Source organism: Macrobrachium nipponense, chromosome 38 (genome assembly GCF_015104395.2).
Source record: "Macrobrachium nipponense isolate FS-2020 chromosome 38, ASM1510439v2, whole genome shotgun sequence".
Taxonomy (NCBI): domain Eukaryota; kingdom Metazoa; phylum Arthropoda; class Malacostraca; order Decapoda; family Palaemonidae; genus Macrobrachium; species Macrobrachium nipponense.
This window is the reverse complement of record NC_061098.1, coordinates 62,023,774-62,043,242: the sequence shown is the minus strand read 5'-3', so window position 1 is coordinate 62,043,242 and position 19,469 is coordinate 62,023,774. Positions and strand designations below refer to the sequence as shown.

Below are 19,469 nucleotides of genomic sequence, written 5' to 3'. Positions count from 1 at the left end.
CACTTCATGCACTTTTAATTCTCAGCTGTTTGAAGGAATCATCAATGCACTTATCAAGTGCTTAGGAGATCACAATGTCTCAAAGAGGGCCAGGGCGTTCTTTGATATAGATCTCTTCTGGGTGAAGCTGGAGCCTGGCTAGCGCTTCGTGCCTGGCAGGCGCCTAGAGCCTGTCTAGCGCCTCGCGCCTGGCTGGAGCCTTGCGCCTGAATGGCGCCTAGAGCCTGGCTGGAGCCTCGCGCCTAGATGGCGCCTTGCGCCTAGCTGGCGCCTCGCGCCTGGCTGGTGGCCTTGATTGGCTCCTCCTTCCTGGCTAGCGCCTCGCGCCTGGCTGGAGCATTGCGTCTGGCTGGTGCCTTGCGCCTGGAAGGCACCTGGAGCCTGGCAGAAGACTTCATGATTACTGTCTATGAGTCTGCATGCCTCAAGAGTTTCAGCGAGGTAGGGACCTATGACTGACAACCCTTCTGGATCATGTCAATGGGGGCTAGCCCGCTTACACGACAGAGCCTTCTCGGATCGTGCCAATGGGGGGCTGACCCACTTACATGGCAGAGCCTTACCTGTATCATATCAATGGGGGGGACTAGCCCTCTTACATGACAGAGCTTTAGGTTTCTCTTTACTGGAAGGAGCCTTGCGTCTGGATGGATCCTCAATCCTGACTGGAGCCTAGCCTTGAAGGAGCCTGGCACCTGGCTGGCTTCTAGAGCCTGGCTGGCTCCTAGAGCCTGGCTGGCTCCTAGAGCCTGGTTGGCTCCTAGAGCCTGGTTGGCTCCTAGAGCCTGGTTGGCTCCTAGAGCCTGGCTGGCTCCTAGAGCCTGGCTGGCGCCTCGCGCCTGGCTTGGCTCCTCCACACTTGCTGGAGCTTCGAGCTTGGAAGAGTCTCTAGGCTGTCTGGCAATGTCCACATCGGACACTCTTATATCTGTCGATTTGTTCGCCTCTGGTGCATTTGCGCCAGGTTGGAGGCCCGCTCCTTCTCAGTATCCGACCATGACAGAGTTCCTTGGAACTGTCCGCCTCTGGCGTTTTTCGCCTGTATTGGCATTTGGCGCTTGGCTGGTGCTACATTGTCCGAGAGTCCTGAACAACTACATAGTTTATCATGAGACTGGAGAAGGGTGGAAGAAATTCTTCCCCTTTGAGCTTTTGGCCCCTGGCAAGGGGAGGTGATTTTAGTCAGCTACACCCAGTAGACGACAGGATATCTAACAATACGAGAGAGAAGAGTCTTCCTCCGAGGAGGATCCTTCGTGAACACTTCTTTTGCTAACGAGATCTCTTCTTACATGTTGATGAGGTTCCTCGTTGCAGAATCTTCCCTATCCTTGCCCGAAGGAAGGGAAGGAGTCTGGAAGTCGGAAGGAGACTCTGAGCTGAAATTGGGCGGAACCCTGATTTCTAGCTCTTATTGTATCCTTCTGAATACCTTCTGGGAAGCATTTTGAGCCCTCATCGCACCCCGAAGACTCTGTAGGCAAACGTTTAAACCATCTCTTCTTCTGTAGATGAAAATGTAAGTACCCTGCCTGGGCAACTAAACTTCTATCTGAAAGCGTTGCGTCAGGAATAGAGGGATTATTTCTTTTGCCAGACATACTATGCTGGCAAGAACCATTGCCGAGTCTCCATTGAATCTGATGCGAGATTCCAATGCACAAAAATTCACTTGTCTTCTTGGTCGTTTAGGGCTAAGAGAAACAAAGAATTCCTTCATAAACTTCCTCAAAGAAGTTTGATGAGGAGCAGTTCCATTTTGTCGGAACACGGAATCTGTGGCCACAAAAAAAAAATCCCATTCGAAGTACATGATATCCTACTCTTGTCGTATTGCGGTATCGTATAAGATCCCGAAGATCTTAATCCTCGTTATCTCTAATTCCCTTTTGTAGAGACAGAGTATGGCCTTACTGCGTTCTTTGATAGCAGATATATACATAGGTGATTCTTCCCTCTGAAAGTGAAGAAAAAACAAAAACCTCGCTATGTGGTTCACAGAGGTATCGGAAGAGGACAGTTTCCTCATTCCATCTAGCACGATCTGCAGCAATTCTATGTCTTAGCCATGACTATTGTCATTTACCTTGAAAAACCTCTCATTTATGTCCACTTCTGGTCAGTCTGCACGCGGACAGACTCAGAGTGGAGAGGTTTTATAGGTCTATTTATAATAGATTCTGATAGAATATCCAGATACTCTTGGAAAAGCCTTACGAAACATGCTGTGAGAAGAACGTGACTTCTGTGAATCCAACCTCTCTAAGGCCAAAATGAGGCATACATCCTCTCTTCCTTTGACGCCCAGTTATCTTAATATCTGTTAAGAATTTATAACTAGGGAAAAAAAAAAGGCTAAAGTTTATTCCCCTTCTTTAAATTTAAAGATGTCTTATATTGCTACCTCTCTTGGTTCGAGGAAAAAGAAGCAGTCTAAAGGAAGCCTGTTCGTCTTCTACCTTACAAAGAGATCTATGAAGAAGACTTTCCGCAGGTTCTCACAACTCTTTTCAATAAGTGTTAGACATACGTTAACAGTTATTATCTTCGATCGAGAAGGTTCTCACGGACATGTAAAATCTTGCATCGAACCTCTTAAGGATCGTTACGTTCCGTGTCTGTTCCCAAATAGGTTCTCTTTTGTTAACGCGAACAGGGGCGAAAAAAAAAGAGATTCTCGATGCTCTTTGCGATATGAGAGAGTCGTGGAATTGGCCTAAGTGATTAAAATAAATCATTTCATCATTCCTTGTAAGCGACCCCTTTTCGATTAAATGGGTAACGAAATCAGGAACGAATCTTGCCGTTACCGCCCAGCCTGCTGTCCGAGAGGGCTACTGGACTCTTAGGTTAATAACTCGCTAAAACGAGAAAATATCTTGGATGGTGCTTCTGGCGCGGCAGGCGCTTCTGGCGCAATTTGCGCCAGGCTGGCGCTTCTTCCAGTTCTTTTTAGGTTATGTGCCATAACATCTATGCCTTTATGGTACCCGACATCCTTCACATGTTAATTCCGTTCTTAGTGGGAAAAAACTTTTATATACGTAGTATAGTCCATTCAGGGAAACAACTTCTGCCACTAAGAGAATGTTTCCCATCCGACTCGCCCAACTTCTCTTGAGCAATATCCGAATTTAAAAAGGTTGTGTGCGTTTCTCGAAAGGATGAGAGAATTATATATATCGCGCGCTGCCGTATTAGAATCCTTTATAATACTGTCACATTGTGGTAAACAGCATTAATCTAGGAAACCTTTGTAAGGATACTAGGAATTCTGTAGTTAACCTCGGTATATGCATAAGACTTGACCATACCGTAGTCTTAAAGTGAATTCTCTACTACATTCATCTTCTCACTAAGCATGTACTCTAATAAGCCATGCTTTCGTAAGCATGAGAGCATTATACAATATAGAGTTCCGCTGCGTTAGAATCTTTTAAAATGTTACCTACGGTAAACAGCATTGAAATGTTGCAATATCTTTCTTATTGAAAGCTTCTTAGCAAAAGGCGAGACAATATTTTATTTATGTTTGCTTAACTATCCCCTCAATCAGAGGCTAAAACCACGATTGTAGGGGAGAGAACACGGTTATTCATTCCATCCCGCAGGGCAGGAGAGAGACATGTTACCGACCACTCATGACCGACACCTACATGATACTGCGTTGGTGTCTAAGCGATAGCAGTCTCGTTAGCCGACTGGCCTTACTCTTCCAGAGTTGCCAGCTACTCCATTTAATAAAGGAATCTTATAAAATTATTATCGAACTTCAGGAAGTTCTTATAATGCGAAACAAGACTTCGATAAATCTAGAAGCTAAGTAGGTGTTGTCCTTAACAATCCCTTTAAGCGTAGTCCTTCCTAGGAAAAAATTCCTGGAAGGATACTGGTAACTGAGTTGCTCAGCAAAGAAGTAACTACGGTATGTGCTTATGATTTGCCGTATCGTATTCTCACACAGCAGATACTCTACTACCTTCTTTCCCTGCCGAGGCAGATAGAGAAAGGATATTCTGGTGCCTGGATCCTTGCACCTAGCGCCTGGAATGTCCGCGCGCCTGGAATGTTTCCGCACGCTAGAAAGGAGACTCGCTCCTGGAACGTTCCGCTTGCGTGGAAGGTCCCGTGCGCCCTGACAGTTCCGAGCGCCTACTAGACCCCTTTTAGAAAGAGCCTCTTGCCCGGAAACGTTCAATGGAAGGATCGTTCTGATTGCCACTCTACTGTAAGGCTCCTTGCTCTAGCCGTCTGTTTTTCTGGCGCAATTTGCGCCAGGCTGGCGCTTCGTCTCTTTGAAGGCGCCTTGCGCCAAGAAAAATTTTCTAGAACGCGGCTCGCGTTTGGTTGTAGGAACGCGGCTCGCGCTAGTCTTTTAGCTGGAACGCGCCTTCGCTGCTGGCTATAGGAACGTAGCTCACGCTAGCTTGCTGGAACGCGGCTTCCTGGCAGCGGCTGGCCTCAGTGTTCTCTTAGTTTTCAGAGAACGCGCTAGATCATCACTCCAAACATACATTCTTCGTCTTTTCGGATGTAAGATGAAGAGACACACTTTTTAAGGATGCCTTATCAATGGCTATCCTTGGCAGTCTGGGACGTTCTACAGAACCTGCCGAGGGGACGCCTGACCGGTGGGGGTTCTCCCTAACCTTCCTGCGGCTGTCGACTTTCCTCCTCCACTGGGTCTGGGAGTTTGGAAGAGGTCTAGGCCTGGAAGCGCTACGTGCCGATCAGACGCACCCTCCACTGCACTGGGAACACTATATTCACTTCTTACCTTTTTAGAGCTCGCCTTTTGAGCTCCATCCATTTATCTTCAAATTTGCACATATGAATTTGTAGATTCTGTGGAGTAAGAAGGTGATGAGGATGCACAACTACTAGAATTGTCAATACTCTAACTGCTCGTTAGGTACGAGAGCTCTTAAAGCTTCTAAAGGAAGCGTATCTAGTTATATGCTTTCTGACTTCCTAAAGTAGGAAGTTAGATCTTATATTTCCTTCATCAAGTTCTAACACTTATACACGTATTAGTGAAAAAAAATATCAATATTTCCCTTATTGCAAAATATAAGTGTCTACCGAAAAATTCGGTAGTTTCACGTAATATATTTTTTGAAATTTCGAAGCCAAATTCATTAAAAAATTAATAAAAGCGTATGCAAACCAAAAGACCCAGATTACTTCCCTGCAAAAGACAGCCCAAAAGGTCGATGGCGATGAAAAAAACGAAAATCAAGTCAGGAGGTAGCAACAACGTATGTTGACACTACCGCGACAGAGAAAATCTGGTTCTAGAACGGTAATCGTTCCTATTCCTGCCAACCCAGCGGCAGGGGTCGGTAGATCACCTGACCTACCTGCAGCGTGTGCCGCGAAATTCGAATTTCTGTCGGGGACGACGGAGTCTATAGCTAAGTATATATCTGCTGGGTAAGTTCCATGTACAAAAATTTTGAGGTTATGATGATTTTTGACACTTTTTTTTTTCGTATTTTTTGAATTTTTTTACTGACGCCGCATATGCGGAACTAGTTGCGGGCGAATGAATACATAGCTTGGGATGCGCAGTTTAAAACAGTCCAAAAAGCGCAATATAATGAAAAATCATTGCTTGTTTCCAGTACATAATTAAAAAAACTAAGTTTCTGGTTAGATTACAACACAAATTCCAAGGTTACGACGTTTTGTTATGCTTTTTAACGATACCTCATATGCAGAACTAGTTTTTGAGCGGAGGTGCATAAATTAATTAACGCTATTAAACTGTATGGTAAATTGACCGAACAACGACCTCGTACGGTCGAGGACGCCAAGCGTAACAATACGAAAGGACGCCACTTCAATCGCGTGCCTGCCTGCATTCCACTGTTGTGTGCTGAGACGTTGCTGAAAATTCTTGCCATTTTCGCTAATTTACAATGGCTCCTAAACGCCAAAGTACTTCCTCCGATGATAGTTCATCCAGAAGGGAAGGTCATCACGATGGAGGTCAAATATGACGTGAATAAAGCGTTCGGAGAAGGGAGAAACTAACACCGAAATAGGCCGTTCTTTAGGCTTGAGCAGGACCACGGTGGTAACCATTGTGAAGGATAAGGAACGTATTCTGAAGCACGTTCAAGGATGCTGCACCGATGAAGTCAACGGTGATAAACGAGAAGCAACGTAGCCAGAGCATTGTTGAAATGGAGAAATTGCTCATGATCTGGCTGGAGGAGCCAGAACCAGCGACGTGTTCCGGTGAGCTTAAGTGTGATCCAGGAGAAGGCTAGAGCGCTGCACGAGGCAGTAGTGAAAAAGTTTGGCGAAGGCAGTGCTGGTGGTGAATTTTCCGCGAGTAGAGGTTGGTTTAACCGTTTTAAGGCTCGTGCAAATTTGCATAATGTGAAGCTGCAAGGTGAAGCTGCTAGTGCTGATAGCGCAGCAGCAGAAAGTTTTCCAGGTGGTTTGGCTGAGATAATTAAGGATGGTGGTTACACGGCTGACCAAGTCTTTAATGTGGATGAGACTGGATTATTTTGGAAAAGAATGCCAAATCACGTACCTTTCCAAGGAGGAGAAGTCAGCACCTGGCCATAAAGCTGGAAAGGAGCGACTGACTTTGCTGTTTGGGGCCAATGCAAGTGGTGATTTGAAACTGAAGCCCTTGCTGGTGTATTTGGCCGAGAATCCCAGGGCTTTCAAGGGCATTTTTCAAGAGTCAACTCCCTGTGATTTGGAAATTATAACAAGAAGGCGTCTTACCTTAATGGTCCCTTCGAAAAGGTTGGTTCAATGACCACCATTTCGTGCCAGCAGTGGAGCGGTATTTGACTTCGAAGGGTCTGCCTTTTAAGGCCCTCTTAGTCCTGGACAATGCCCCTGGTCACCCTTCAAATTTGAGCGACATGCATCCTAATGTGAAGGTGGTGTACCTCCCACCCAATACCACATCGCTGATACAGCCAATGGACCAGGGAGTAATAGCAAATTTCAAGGCTTACTACCTTAGAAGGACCATACGTTTTGCTTTGAGGGCCATAGAAGCTAACAAGGAGTTGACACTGAAGCAATTCTGGAAGGGCTACAACATTGCAGATGCAGTGAAGAACATTGCAAGTGCTTGGGACGAGGTGAAGACGACCACTTTAAATGGGGCCTGGAGGAAACTGTGTCCACAGTTTGTGCACAGTTTTGAAGGCTTTGACCAGGCAGAAGACGTCGAGACTGTGACGAGGAAGATCGTAGGGCTAAGCAAGAGGCTGCAACTAGATCTTGAACCTGATGATGTACAGAGCTGCTGGCTTCCCCATGGAGAGGAATTGTCTGCAGAGGACTTACTAGAACTTGAACAACAAATGATTGAGGAAGAGGAGGCGGCACCAGAGCCAAAACCCAGGTCATTAACTGTGAAAGGCTTGTCAGAGGGTTTTACTCATCTGGAGAGAGCCTTGGCTTCTTGGTTTTTGAGGCAGAAGACCCTAACGTTTCTAGGTTTGACAAAATCAAGAGAGGAATCATGGATTTGGTGACTTTCTACAAGGAGACCCTGAAGGAGAAGCAGACGAAGAGAAGTGTGCAGTCCAGGCTTGACACTTTCTTTCACAAGTCTCCAGTACCACCACCTCCCACTCCTAGTCCTGGTAAGGAATTCTGAACTGTTTTACTAATTTATGTGTTTACATAGTGTACATATTAAAATGTGTTAATTTTTTAATGAACAACTAAATGTAAGAGTAAATTGTAACTTCATTAATTTTCATCATTTGTAATTTTATTGCAGAAGTGGTGACAGTTCCAGATCCCCCTGTACTACCTGTGACAGTTCCAGATCTCCCTGTACTACCTGTGACAGTTCCAGATCCCCCTGTACTACCTGTGACAGTTCCAGATCCCCCTGTACCTGGACCCTCTGTATCAGCCCGCCCACCTGCACGTGTACAATCAGGTAAGCAATTTCATTTTTCTCATTTTCATGTTGGAAATTGTTTACACCCTACATACATACGTACACTAACTTACATAGTGGTACAATGTGTTTGATGTTGCATAACCTTATTATTTTTTTTTTTTTCCATTTCAGACCCTTTGATAGTGACAGTGACCCAGATGACCCTGAGCCTTTCCATGGTTTTGATGCCTCGCCCTATACATCAGGTAAGGAATCCTTAACAAATTTGTATAAAATGTTTTATAAATTGCTAATAGAAATTTTATTAAAAGTGTACATATGCTACAATTACATCCACCTTATAATATATTTATGTACCCTATCATTCTTTCCAGATGTAGATGTTCCCTCATCAGTTGATACAAGTATCACCTCCCCAGAGCCCAAATCAGTTGATACGAGTAGTATCACCTCTCCCATTCCTTCAGGTAAAAGAATTCTTATTTTTATATTGAACATACGTATTACACACTACATATGTCAAACAGTAATAACATGTGCAGTAGTTACAGTAGTAGTAACTATCATTTTATATATTTTTTATCATTCCAGACTCCCAAGCACCTGCCCATCCCACTCCATAGCCCAGCCACCACTCTCATGTACCATATGACATCCCAGTAAGCAAGCCAACCACTAGAATTTGGTAAGGACATTTTTTTTTATTAATGTTTTAATATTACATATGTAATAACCATGTTATGTATGTAACATACATACTATAATCAATCATGTACTATACATTATCATTCCAGATTGGCATGCACCTGTGGACTTACATAAACAGACCTCTACATAGCCTACATGTCTTCATTTTGCTGGAGGTAAGGAATTCTCAGTTGTGTTTAATGTTTGCATACGTACAATAAATTTTGACACCTAAGTGGTTACATACTGTCCTTTAATATTAATTCTTCATTCCAGACTGCCATCATCCTAGCCTGTTATCTGTGATAAAGCACACTGAAGTTAGGTTTGGAATGCATCCTTATCATGAATGCTCTACACCTCCACCTCCATCTCCCCACAACCTAGGTAACAGCTTTGAGACTCACTAAAAGTTGGTAAAAAAAAAAAAAAAGTTATGTAAGGAATTTCTAATTAATTTTATACTACTGTTATATGTGATATTAAACCACTGTATGGTGCATATTACTGTATGTAACTTACTATGCATAGAGTACTTATGACATACTAATTATTTTTTGTACATTCCAGAACCCCCTGAATGATGTAGGCTATGGGGCACATAAGACTTTGTCCATCCAGGGTTACGATGAATGCAAAAATAAAATAAAACTAAAGGTAAGGAATTAATTAACATACATTAACTCTTTTAGTACTCTTGATATATCTACAGTAATTAACATATGCATTCACAACTTTCTGTAGTGTATAGTTTTGTACACTAATTTTGTTACTTTTTTCCTTCCAGAACCAACATTTTTCACACAACTCCAGGTTTGTTATACAAGTGTCATCAAGGGATAACTACTACAAGTAGAAGCACCCATTTTTGGATGGAAAAACCCTTCAGGAAAGTATACGTATCACAGTAACATGTAGTGTAACAAAGTATGAACAGTAAGGTTTTTACATACAGTAGTACATATTACATACGTACATAACTTTTTTTTACAGGAATTTCCAACCAAGTTTGATTATGTACATATGTACATGTTATAAACCACTGTACGTATGGTTACTGTATGTAACTTACTAAACATACATAACATGACTTAACTTTGATACTTTTTGGTACATTCCAGAAAACCAGGACCCCCTCCATGATGCAGGCTATGGGGCCACATAAAACTTTGTCCAGGGTTACTACATAACATAAAGGTAAGGAATTATACATAGTTAGTAATTAACATACATTAAGTAAGTTTATATACTAAAAAAACGTGACCAAGATCTCTCACATGGATAAGTGATCAAGGTCCCTCAGGAATGGTACTGTACACTCCCTGCTGAACAGGGGGTGTAGACCAATCATTTACAATAATGCATACAGTTGATATTAAACCACTGTATGGTGCATATTACTGTATGTAACTTACTATGCATAGAGTACTTACTGACAAAATTATTTTTTGTACATTCCAGAACCCCCTGAATGATGTAGGCTATGGGGCCACATAAGACTTTGTCCATCCAGGGTTACGATGAATGCAAAATTTAAACTAAAGGTAAGGAATTAATTAACATACATTAACTAAGTTTTATACATGTTATATGTGATATTAAACCACTGTATGGTGCATATTACTGTATGTAACTTACTATGCATAGAGTACTTACTGACATACTAATTATTTTTTGTACATTCCAGAACCCCCTGAATGATGTAGGCTATGGGGCCACATAAGACTTTGTCCATCCAGGGTTATGATGAATTGCAAAATTTAAACTAAAGGTAAGGAATTAATTAACATACATAACTTTTTTACTCTTGATATAACTCAAAGTAAGGAATTATAAACTAAAAGTAAGGAATTAATTAACATACATTAACTCTTTTACTCTTGATATCTATAATTTACATATTGTATTCAGGACTTTGTGTAGTATTTTGTACTAATTGTGTTATACTTTTACCTTCCAGAGCTACCAGACTGGGATTTTAGTGTACTCCAGGATCTAACAAATACATACGTACTACTACGAAGTGTGCAATGCATATAATATAGTGTTTAGTGTATACCCTAAGGATTAAGTGTAGTACATTGTGCTTTTTAGTGTTCACAAGAGTTTAATAAAGAATTATACCTTCAAGAACCATCCTTTGCCATTGGAATAACCACACTACACATCATGCAATCTACTTGCATGTCACACAGGTAAGGTCTCTAACTTTTTCTTAGTTTAAGGCATATTTCCAAGTGTCGTTCCGGCTTACGACGATTTTCGGCTTACGACGCGCCTCAAGAACGGAACCCCCGTCGTAACCCGGGGACTGCCTGTACTAATTATGCAAACAAACCAAAAATAAGCAAGTACATCACAAGGGAATACTGTAAATATCCATGCAATGACGAACGATGACCGCCAAACCCACCAATGTTGGTCAGGAGCCGGCAGCAAACGAATTGGTTCTCTCTTGAAGTTTTGTATCTATCAGTCCCAAAAGTGGGCAGGTCCTATACACCTACACTACTGATGGCAGCGCCGCCAAAAAATTTGTAATATTTTGACTGCTGTGGTAGAAGCTTTCAGCTGCAGGTAATTACTTGGTAAGTTACAACTGCTGTGGTAGAAGCTTTCAGCTGCAGGTAATTACTTGGTAAGTTACGACTGCTGTGGTAGAAGCTTTCAGCTGCAGGTAATTACTTGCTAAGTTACATGTGTAAAATCTACAATTAGCTGACAACTAGGATAAATACCCAAAGCACAAAAAATCCTACCTGTGGTTGCTGTTGCTGTTGATTGGACTGATGCATAGGGCACTCAGATGGGATGACCGAACCTGGTGGAATGACATGAGGCCTAACAGGAGCTTCTGGTGCCCCAGGAACTGCATCATGCTGAACAGGGCACTGCTGAGGGGCTGCCACAGCCTGCTTGTGCATGGGACACTCAGCAGGTGGCGCTTCTATTGAAGGTTTTACATGCATAGGGCATTCTGCTGGTGGAGACTCTAGGAGCATGGGAGACACAGAATCTTCGATGACTGGGAACTCGAGAGCAGCAGTTGACTCTGCAGAAGGGTCAGGAGGCAGTTGTGATGCATCTACTGTGATTCCGCTGGTTCCTCCTAGTGCCAAACTAGTAAGGGTTGTTGCAGTATTCTGAGCTGCGGATACAGTATTGCCCATTCTGTTATCGCTCTGGAATTAAGATAAAAAACATAACAAAACTGACATAGATCGTAGACTGATATAAATGCCTCTTCAATTACTGAAGCTCTAGTCTGCATTGAAAAGGTTTCATTAATATAAAAATAATTCTTAAATGGTATCAATAATAGTAAGTTATACTGTTAATCAAACTTGTTTGACAGAAAATAATATAAAATTGTTAGATAAACAAAAAACTGAGATAACCATAGTTATGTTACCATCTTAAAATATTGTTTCATAAATGCTGATGTAGCCTACCCTTCATCATGAAGTAATTCTTGAATTATTTCAAAAATGGTATTCATAATAAACCTGTAAAATATGGTTATTCTGAAAGTTTTCCATGTGTCTATTAAATTTGATATTTAATTCCACTGTGTATTCTATAACAGGTATGAGATAAGCAAAGATGGAGGGTTATAAATTTTCTTCAAAAAGTAAAACCAAGACATTACAATAGTGATGTGTTCTGACTTAACCCTCTATTGATATAGCCTAGGTAACTACTGGACATGGGGGGAAGGCCTTCAACTCCCCCTACACCCAACAAGACATGAAACATATTACTATAATGACGTTTATGCAACCATTCTACATTTACATAGCCCAACTACCTTTAACAGTTAAGGTTGACATGGTGTCGAGGGACTTGTACCCATCAGGACTAGGCTAGGGTAGGGCCAATTGCCCAGAGTGAAGTTAGGTTGGGGAGGCTAGGAATAATTGCTGTAGGTAGGCTATTCATACTCATACCTAGGCTATAGGCTAGTACCTACTAGCTAGTCCAATAGGTAGGCTAGCTATTAGCTCTATACGTAGCTGGTATCCCTGATTTTCAATCTTCCGCCAACTAGGTATCTCTCAAAAATGAATTTTCATTATTAAATGAAGTTATGTATACTTACCGAACAATTATAGAGCCGTGATTTTCACGAGCGGCAGGATACTAAATTTCAAAATTTAGCGCGTCGGCGTCGCCAACACTGGTGGTGATGACGTCATCTCCCTCCACTCGCGGGAGAACCAGGTACAACTGCCCAGGTGAATCCAAATTCTTTCTGCCCGTGCCGTCCACCTAAGGGGAGGAGGGTGGGTATAATTCATATTGTTCGGTAAGTAGTACAATAAAACTTCATTTTAATAATGAAAATTTCATTTTTATTGTGTGTCTTACCGAACAATTATAGAGCTGATACACATTTATGGGAAAGGTGGGATTCAGTGGACCACTAGTATTTTTAAAATGGTTACATTTATTGCAATACCAGTAAAACACTCAAGTCTGTTGTACCTTACCTTGTAAGAGAGCTACGCAGACTGTTACTGCCTCTGGTCGGTGCTCTTCTTACTATTGTAGAGGAATTGGAATTTGACCAAAGTTAGCCTCTATCAGGAGTGGAATCCTTACCGTAGTTCAAGCGAGTCAAGCTGACTGACGGAGGATAGTAAACAACAAAGATTGCCTTGCCCTGGGCTAAAGACCAGAAATTCAATCATACAAACATTTGTCACAAACACCAGATTTAAAAACATATATACCCAACCATTGTAAAAATCTGACCTAACAGACTGGTGAGTATCCCAGGTACTCAGTACCCCCAGCTTCCCTTGAACTCGACAACCTATTCAAGGTGAAAAGTTAGCATAGAGGTGACGACCCCTGTGCCGTTTCTCCCAACACCATGCCAGAAACCGCCACAGGACCTAACGTTTTTACAATTCTCGAAAAACCGTTTCTATCTCTTTGAGATAATGACTCGCAAAAACCGAATTCGATCTCCAGAACGTGCTCTGAAGAATCGAAGCTAAGATAAAATTCTTTCTGAATGCTAAAGAAGTTGCCACTGCTCTAACCTCGTGAGCTTTAACTCTCAGAACGAAAGATTGTCGTTCTCGGACTGCGAGTGAGCTTCCCTGATAAGCTTCTCTAATAAAGAACGATATAGCATTCTTAGAAAGAGGACGAGAGGGATTTTGAACCGAGGTCCAGAGCTTAGAAGATTGTCCTCTGATACCCTTAGTGGCAAACAGATACTGCTTAATAGCCCTGACTGGACATAAGACGCCTTTCTTCCTCCTCATGTCCAACCAAATCAGATAAGTTCCTTACCACAAAACTCCTCGGCCAAGGATTAGAAGGATTCTCATTTTTGGCTAAGAAAGGTCAAAGATACCGAAAATACAGCATTGCCTTGAGAGAAACCGACTCTTTGTCTATAGCGTGCAATTCGCTGACACGCTTAGCAGAAGCTAGTGCAATAAGAAAGAGTGCCTTCTTAGTCAAAGTTCCTGAGTGAAGCCGACTTCAAAGGCTCAACGGTGGCATGAGGAAACTTAAGCACCCACATCTAAGTTCCAAGCCACTGTATCTTGCGGGAGCTTAGTGGTTTCGAAAGACCTAATGAGGTCCGACAGATCTGAATTGGAGGAAATATCCAAAACCTCGATGTCGAAAAACCGAAGAGAGCATGGCTCTATATCCTCTGATCGTCGAAGGAGGCCAGTTTCTTAGAGTTCCTAAGAAATAGAAGAAAATCTGCTATTTCTGTTAAAGAGGTCGCCGAAGTAGAGACTTTAGCACTTCTACACCACTCTCTGAAGATTCTCCACTTTCCCTTGATAGAGTTTGTTAGAAGACTCTCTCCTACAACGAGCGATAGCTTCTGCAGCTCTTCTTGAAAATCCTTTCGCTCTGACAAGATTCCGGACAGTCTGAACCCTGTCAGAGCTAGAGCGGACAAGTTTTGGTGGAACCTCTTGAAGTGAGGTTGTTTGAGAAGACACTTCTCTCGGAGGAAGAAGTCTGGGGAAGTCTACTAACAACTGGAGAAGTCCGGGAACCACTCTTTCCTGGGCCAAAGGTGGGAGCGATTACGTTAGCGTTACATTGCTGTGCGACATGAACTTGTTCAGCACCTCTCTTATTAGACCGAACGGAGGGAATGCATAAGCTTCCAGACCCCGACCAATCCAACAGCATTGCGTCCACCGACCAAGCTAGAGGATCTGGGACTGGAGAACAAAAAGAGAGGAAGACGGTTGTTCCTCGATGTCGCGACAGGTCTATTGACGGTCGTCCCCAAAGGCGCCAAAGTTTCTGACAAATCTTGTTGTCCAAAGTCCACTCCAGAGGTAACACTTGCTGTTGACGGACTTAACTCGTCCGCCAGGACGTTCATCTTTCCCGGAACAAATCTCGGGACTAGCTGAACCTTCGCTTCGTTTGACCACAGGAGGAGATCCTTGGCTACTTCGTACAGAGAGAAAGCTGAGTCCCCCCCTGTTTCCGCACGTACGAGAGAGCCGTGGAGTTGTCGGAATGCACTGCCACTACTCGTTTTGCATCTCAGGATGTAAAACTACCAAAGATTATCCAAGCTAGAGTATGATTCTCACACTAAATGTGTTAAGTGTAGGGGGACAGGTTTGTTCAGCAGATCGAACATGTAAACGAGTGTAGTGATTGGACTGACTTCTCAATGGAAGTTTTTTAGTTCATACTCGGAGAAATTAGCTAAAGACAGAATTAGAAAAGCAGCGCTTAGGGAAAGTAGACTTAGCTCTGCTTCGCTTGCGATGCATCTGTTCCTTCTGTTCTCATCAAATGTTATGTCTCCTTTAACTACACCTCCTATTCCTCCTACTAATCCCACTTCTCCGGCTTCCCGTGTAGTTTCTTCCGACACCATTGCCAGTCTGGAATCGAGGTTAGATCAGAAAATTTTCGGTACTAGCGAATACGGTTTTGCAACTTGGTAATTCAGTTAAGACGTTTTTGGAGAAAGCGGCCTCAGGTAAGAGTGTAGTTGAGGGTGCGTCTGTCTGTCCCCTGACACGTCTCCTAGACAAAGGTCACTGTCCAGCGCTCCCCCGCACCGGGGAAGACAAGACATACCGGAAGTCCAAGGGAGTCGATCGGGATTTGCCCACAGACAGGCGCCTCTCTTGTTGAGCCTGTTGCGCCTCAACAGGGCTCGGTTAAGCGTTGGAAAGGTGTTGCGGTCAGACGCCTTTCAAATGATTCAAGCGATTGTTCTCCGGGTCCGCACGGCGCCTCTTGGCGAGATTGCGCCCGTTTCGCGTCCCTTAAAGAGGCGTTCAGGCGCCGATTCTTCGCCTCCTCCAGTCAAGCGGTATAAGGAGCCTGAGAGTAGGGTTGCGCTCGGCCGTTAGCGGCTCGTTCGTCGCCTCAATCTGTGCCTTTTTCGGCTCCATCTACTAGTAGAGATTGTGGTTTTAGCGCTGTAGCTAGCAGTTCTAAGGGGTGTTCTTTAGGCGCTTTTTCGTCTGTTACGCCTGATGCGCCTGTTTCGCCTCGAATTTCGGCGGCTCCGAGCGAGGCGCAAGTAGTTTTTCCGCCTCCTGCTGAACATTTAGGCTCTTCCAAGCCTACGTTAACTGTTTTTGATTCGTCTCTGGCGCCTTTGCGCAAGCAGTTAGATGTTAACCAACTGGATGAAGAGTCCAGGGTGGGTTCGTTCGGAAACCTTCAGATCCGGTTGTAGTTCCGTCTACTTCTTCGGCGGTATCGGAGAATGAAGAAGAAGTAGAGGAGGAGGATTCACATCACCTCTCGTGTTATTCACGTATCCTAGATTTATTCTGGTATCTTACCAGATTATTTTGAGAAAGCGGCTCCGCGCTCCCCAACTTCGACTTTTTTGATGAGGAGGAAAAACTTCAGACCCTCTCCTCCCAAAACTTGTTCTATCTAAAGCGGTTAGACATTCGTTGAAAGAGACGGAGAAATGGATGTCTATGAAAAGAGACTTAGGGAAGGCTCGTTTTTGCTTACCCTCCCTCTAAGTTGCTTCGTAAGAGGTATAGGTTTTATGTAACTGGGGAAGCTCCTTCTCTGGGAGTTTCTGCCTCCTCCCAGGGAGACTTCTCCAGTTTAATCGACTCCTCTAGAAGATCTGCTTTCGCCGCAGCGAAGTTTCTTTACAGCGCCTGAGTTGGACCACGTTGTAAAGAATCAATTTAAACTTTTGGAAGTCTTTAGCTTCCTTGATTGGACTATTGGCGCTTTAGCGGCCAAGATCGAAGACTGTCCTTCTCTTTCCCCAGGAGTTAGCGGAGGATTGGATTGGTGTTCTGTCTGTGCGGACAAAAATCCATTAGGGATGGTGGTGATGAGTTAGCTTCGCTCATCGCCTTTGGTACCCTTAAGAAAAGGCAACTTTGGTGCTCCTTTGCTTCTAAAAGGGTTACGTCCCAACAGAAGTCTGCTCTCTTGTTTGCTCCTTTTGTGAAAGATAACCTCTTTCCAGACGATGTAGTGTTGTCAATTTCGTCTGCGCTAGATAAGAAATCTACTTCGGATTTTACTGGCACAGTCTACTAAGAGACCTAAAGCTCCTGTGGAGACTGTTCCTTCGGTTTCTCCTCTGGCCCAAGCGCCTTTTCGAGGAGAAAACCCAAGCGCTTCTTTCGGCCGAAATCGAATTGCGACCTCAGTCTAAGCCTCGGCCAAGGTTAACAAACCTTCCAAATGAAAGCTCGGTTCTTCATGACACCAGTGGGAGCCAGGCTGGCTCTGTTTTGGGAGGAATGGGAAAAACAGAGGAGCAGAAGCCTGGGTAGTGCAAGTACTCAAGTTCGGCTATCGTATTTCCTCTCAGTTTCACCATCCCTCGCTCTCACCTGTGCCAATTCCATTCCAGGCATACTCGGGCTCAGACAAATTTCTGGCGCTAGCCGCAGAAGTGGAAGCGCTTGTTCTCAAAGAAGCGATAGAACAGATAGAAGGGGATTTTCCTCCAGGCTTTTACAATCGCCTTTTTGTAGTTCCCAAGTCATCAGGGGGCGGGGGGTGGAGGCCGGTTTGGATGTGAGCGCCCTGAACTTGCATGTCCAGAGAAAACAAAATTTCATATGGAGACCACTCGGTCGGTTCTGGAGTCCATCAGACAGGGGGATTGGATGGTCTCTCTGGACATGCAAGACGCTTATTTTCACATTCCGATACATCGCGAATCTCGGAAGTACCTGAGGTTCATGTTCGAAGGCAAGGTGTTTCAGTTTCGGGCGCTTTGCTTCGGAATAGCGGGGACCGCTCCTCAAGTTTTCACCAGGGTTCTATCCCCGATAGGAAGCTGGCTACACATATTAGGAGTAAGAATCTCCCTCTATCTGGACGATTGGCTTCTCCGGTCGGAATCAGAGAGTCGGTGCATGAAGGACCTTGGAACAACTCTGGATCTTGCCAGAAAGTTAGGAATTCTGGTCAACAAACAGAAGTCCCAGTTGGTTCCATCTCAGAGCATCCTTTATTTGGGGATGATTCTGGAATGCTCAAGTTTTTCGGGCTTTTCTGTCCCGAAGAGGGTTCAAGGCTGTCTGGAGACAGTTCAGGAGTTCTTGGACAAAAAGGTAAGTTCTGCCAATCAGTGGATGAGGCTCCTGGGCAAAATTGACGTCAGTGGAGAAATTTGTGACGTTGGAAGACTGCACATGAGACCTCTGCAGTTTTTCCTGAGAGCCTCTTGGTGCAGGAAGACACAACAGACTCGATTACATTTCCTGTCACAGATCAAATAAAAGAGGACCTAAGGTGGTGGCTCTCTCGAGCAAGGTTGGAAGAAGGGTTAGATTTACGACCCATCCTCCCGAACCTACAGTTCTTTTCCGACGCATCGGACACAGGTTGGGGAGCCCTACTGGGAAATCAACGGACTTCAGGAGCTTGGTCGGAGAAGGAGAAGAAGTTCCACATAAATGTAAAGGAACTGTTAGCAATTTTCTTAGGGCTCAGACAGTTTCGGAGCTTAGTAGAAGGCCGAGTAGTGGCAGTGCATTCCGACAACTCCACGGCTCTCTCGTACGTGCGGAAACAGGGGGGGACTCAGTCTTTCTCTCTGTACGAAGTAGCCAAGGATCTCCTCCTGTGGTCAAACGAAGCGAAGGTTCAGCTAGTCCCGAGATTTGTTCCGGGAAAGATGAACGTCCTGGCGGACGAGTTAAGTCGTCAACAGCAAGTGTTACCTCTGGAGTGGACTTTGGACAACAAGATTTGTCAGAAAACTTTGGCGCCTTTGGGGACGACCGTCATAGACCTGTTCGCGACATCGAGGAACAACCGTCTTCCTCTCTTTTGTTCTCCAGTCCCAGATCCTCTAGCTTGGTCGGCGTGGACGCAATGCTGTTGGATTGGTCGGGTCTGGAAGCTTATGCATTCCCTCCGTTCGGTCTAATAAGAGAGGTGCTGAACAAGTTCATGTCGCACAGCAATGTAACGCTAACGTTAATCGCTCCCTTTTGGCCCAGGAAAGAGTGGTTCCCGGACCTTCTCCAGTTGTTAGTAGACTTCCCCAGACTTCTTCCTCCAGAGAAGTGGCTTCTCAAACAACCTCACTTCAAGAGGTTCCACAAAACTTGTCCGCTCTAGCTCTGACAGGGTTCAGACTGTCCGGAATCTTGTCAGAGCGAAAGGATTTTCAAGAAGAGCTGCAGAAGCTATCGCTCGTTGTAGGAGAGAGTCTTCTAACAAACTCTATCAGGGAAGTGGAGAATCTTCAGAGAGTGGTGTAGAAGTGCTAAAGTCTCTACTTCTGCGACCTCTTTAACAGAAATAGCAGATTTTCTTCTATTTTTAGGAACTCTAAGAAAACTGGCTCCTTCGACGATCAGAGGTATAGAGCCATGCTCTCTTCGGTTTTTCGACATCGAGGTTTGGATATTTCCTCCAATTCAGA

General features: G+C 44.0%; 2 long non-coding RNA genes and 1 pseudogene across 2 annotated transcripts; 2 read left to right on the top strand and 1 right to left on the bottom strand.

Moving 5' to 3' along the window:
- Positions 1-11,759, bottom strand: part of LOC135209749 (holocytochrome c-type synthase-like) — a 68,309-nt pseudogene extending 56,550 nt beyond the window's left edge.
- LOC135209753 (uncharacterized) lies at positions 8,068-8,527 on the top strand. Its single transcript, XR_010313417.1, has 3 exons — positions 8,068-8,139; positions 8,269-8,361; positions 8,486-8,527. It is a non-coding gene; the product is annotated as an uncharacterized LOC135209753 (long non-coding RNA).
- LOC135209754 (uncharacterized) lies at positions 9,495-10,333 on the top strand. Its single transcript, XR_010313418.1, has 3 exons — positions 9,495-9,778; positions 10,043-10,125; positions 10,269-10,333. It is a non-coding gene; the product is annotated as an uncharacterized LOC135209754 (long non-coding RNA).
- Positions 11,760-19,469: the final 7,710 nt, after the last annotated feature.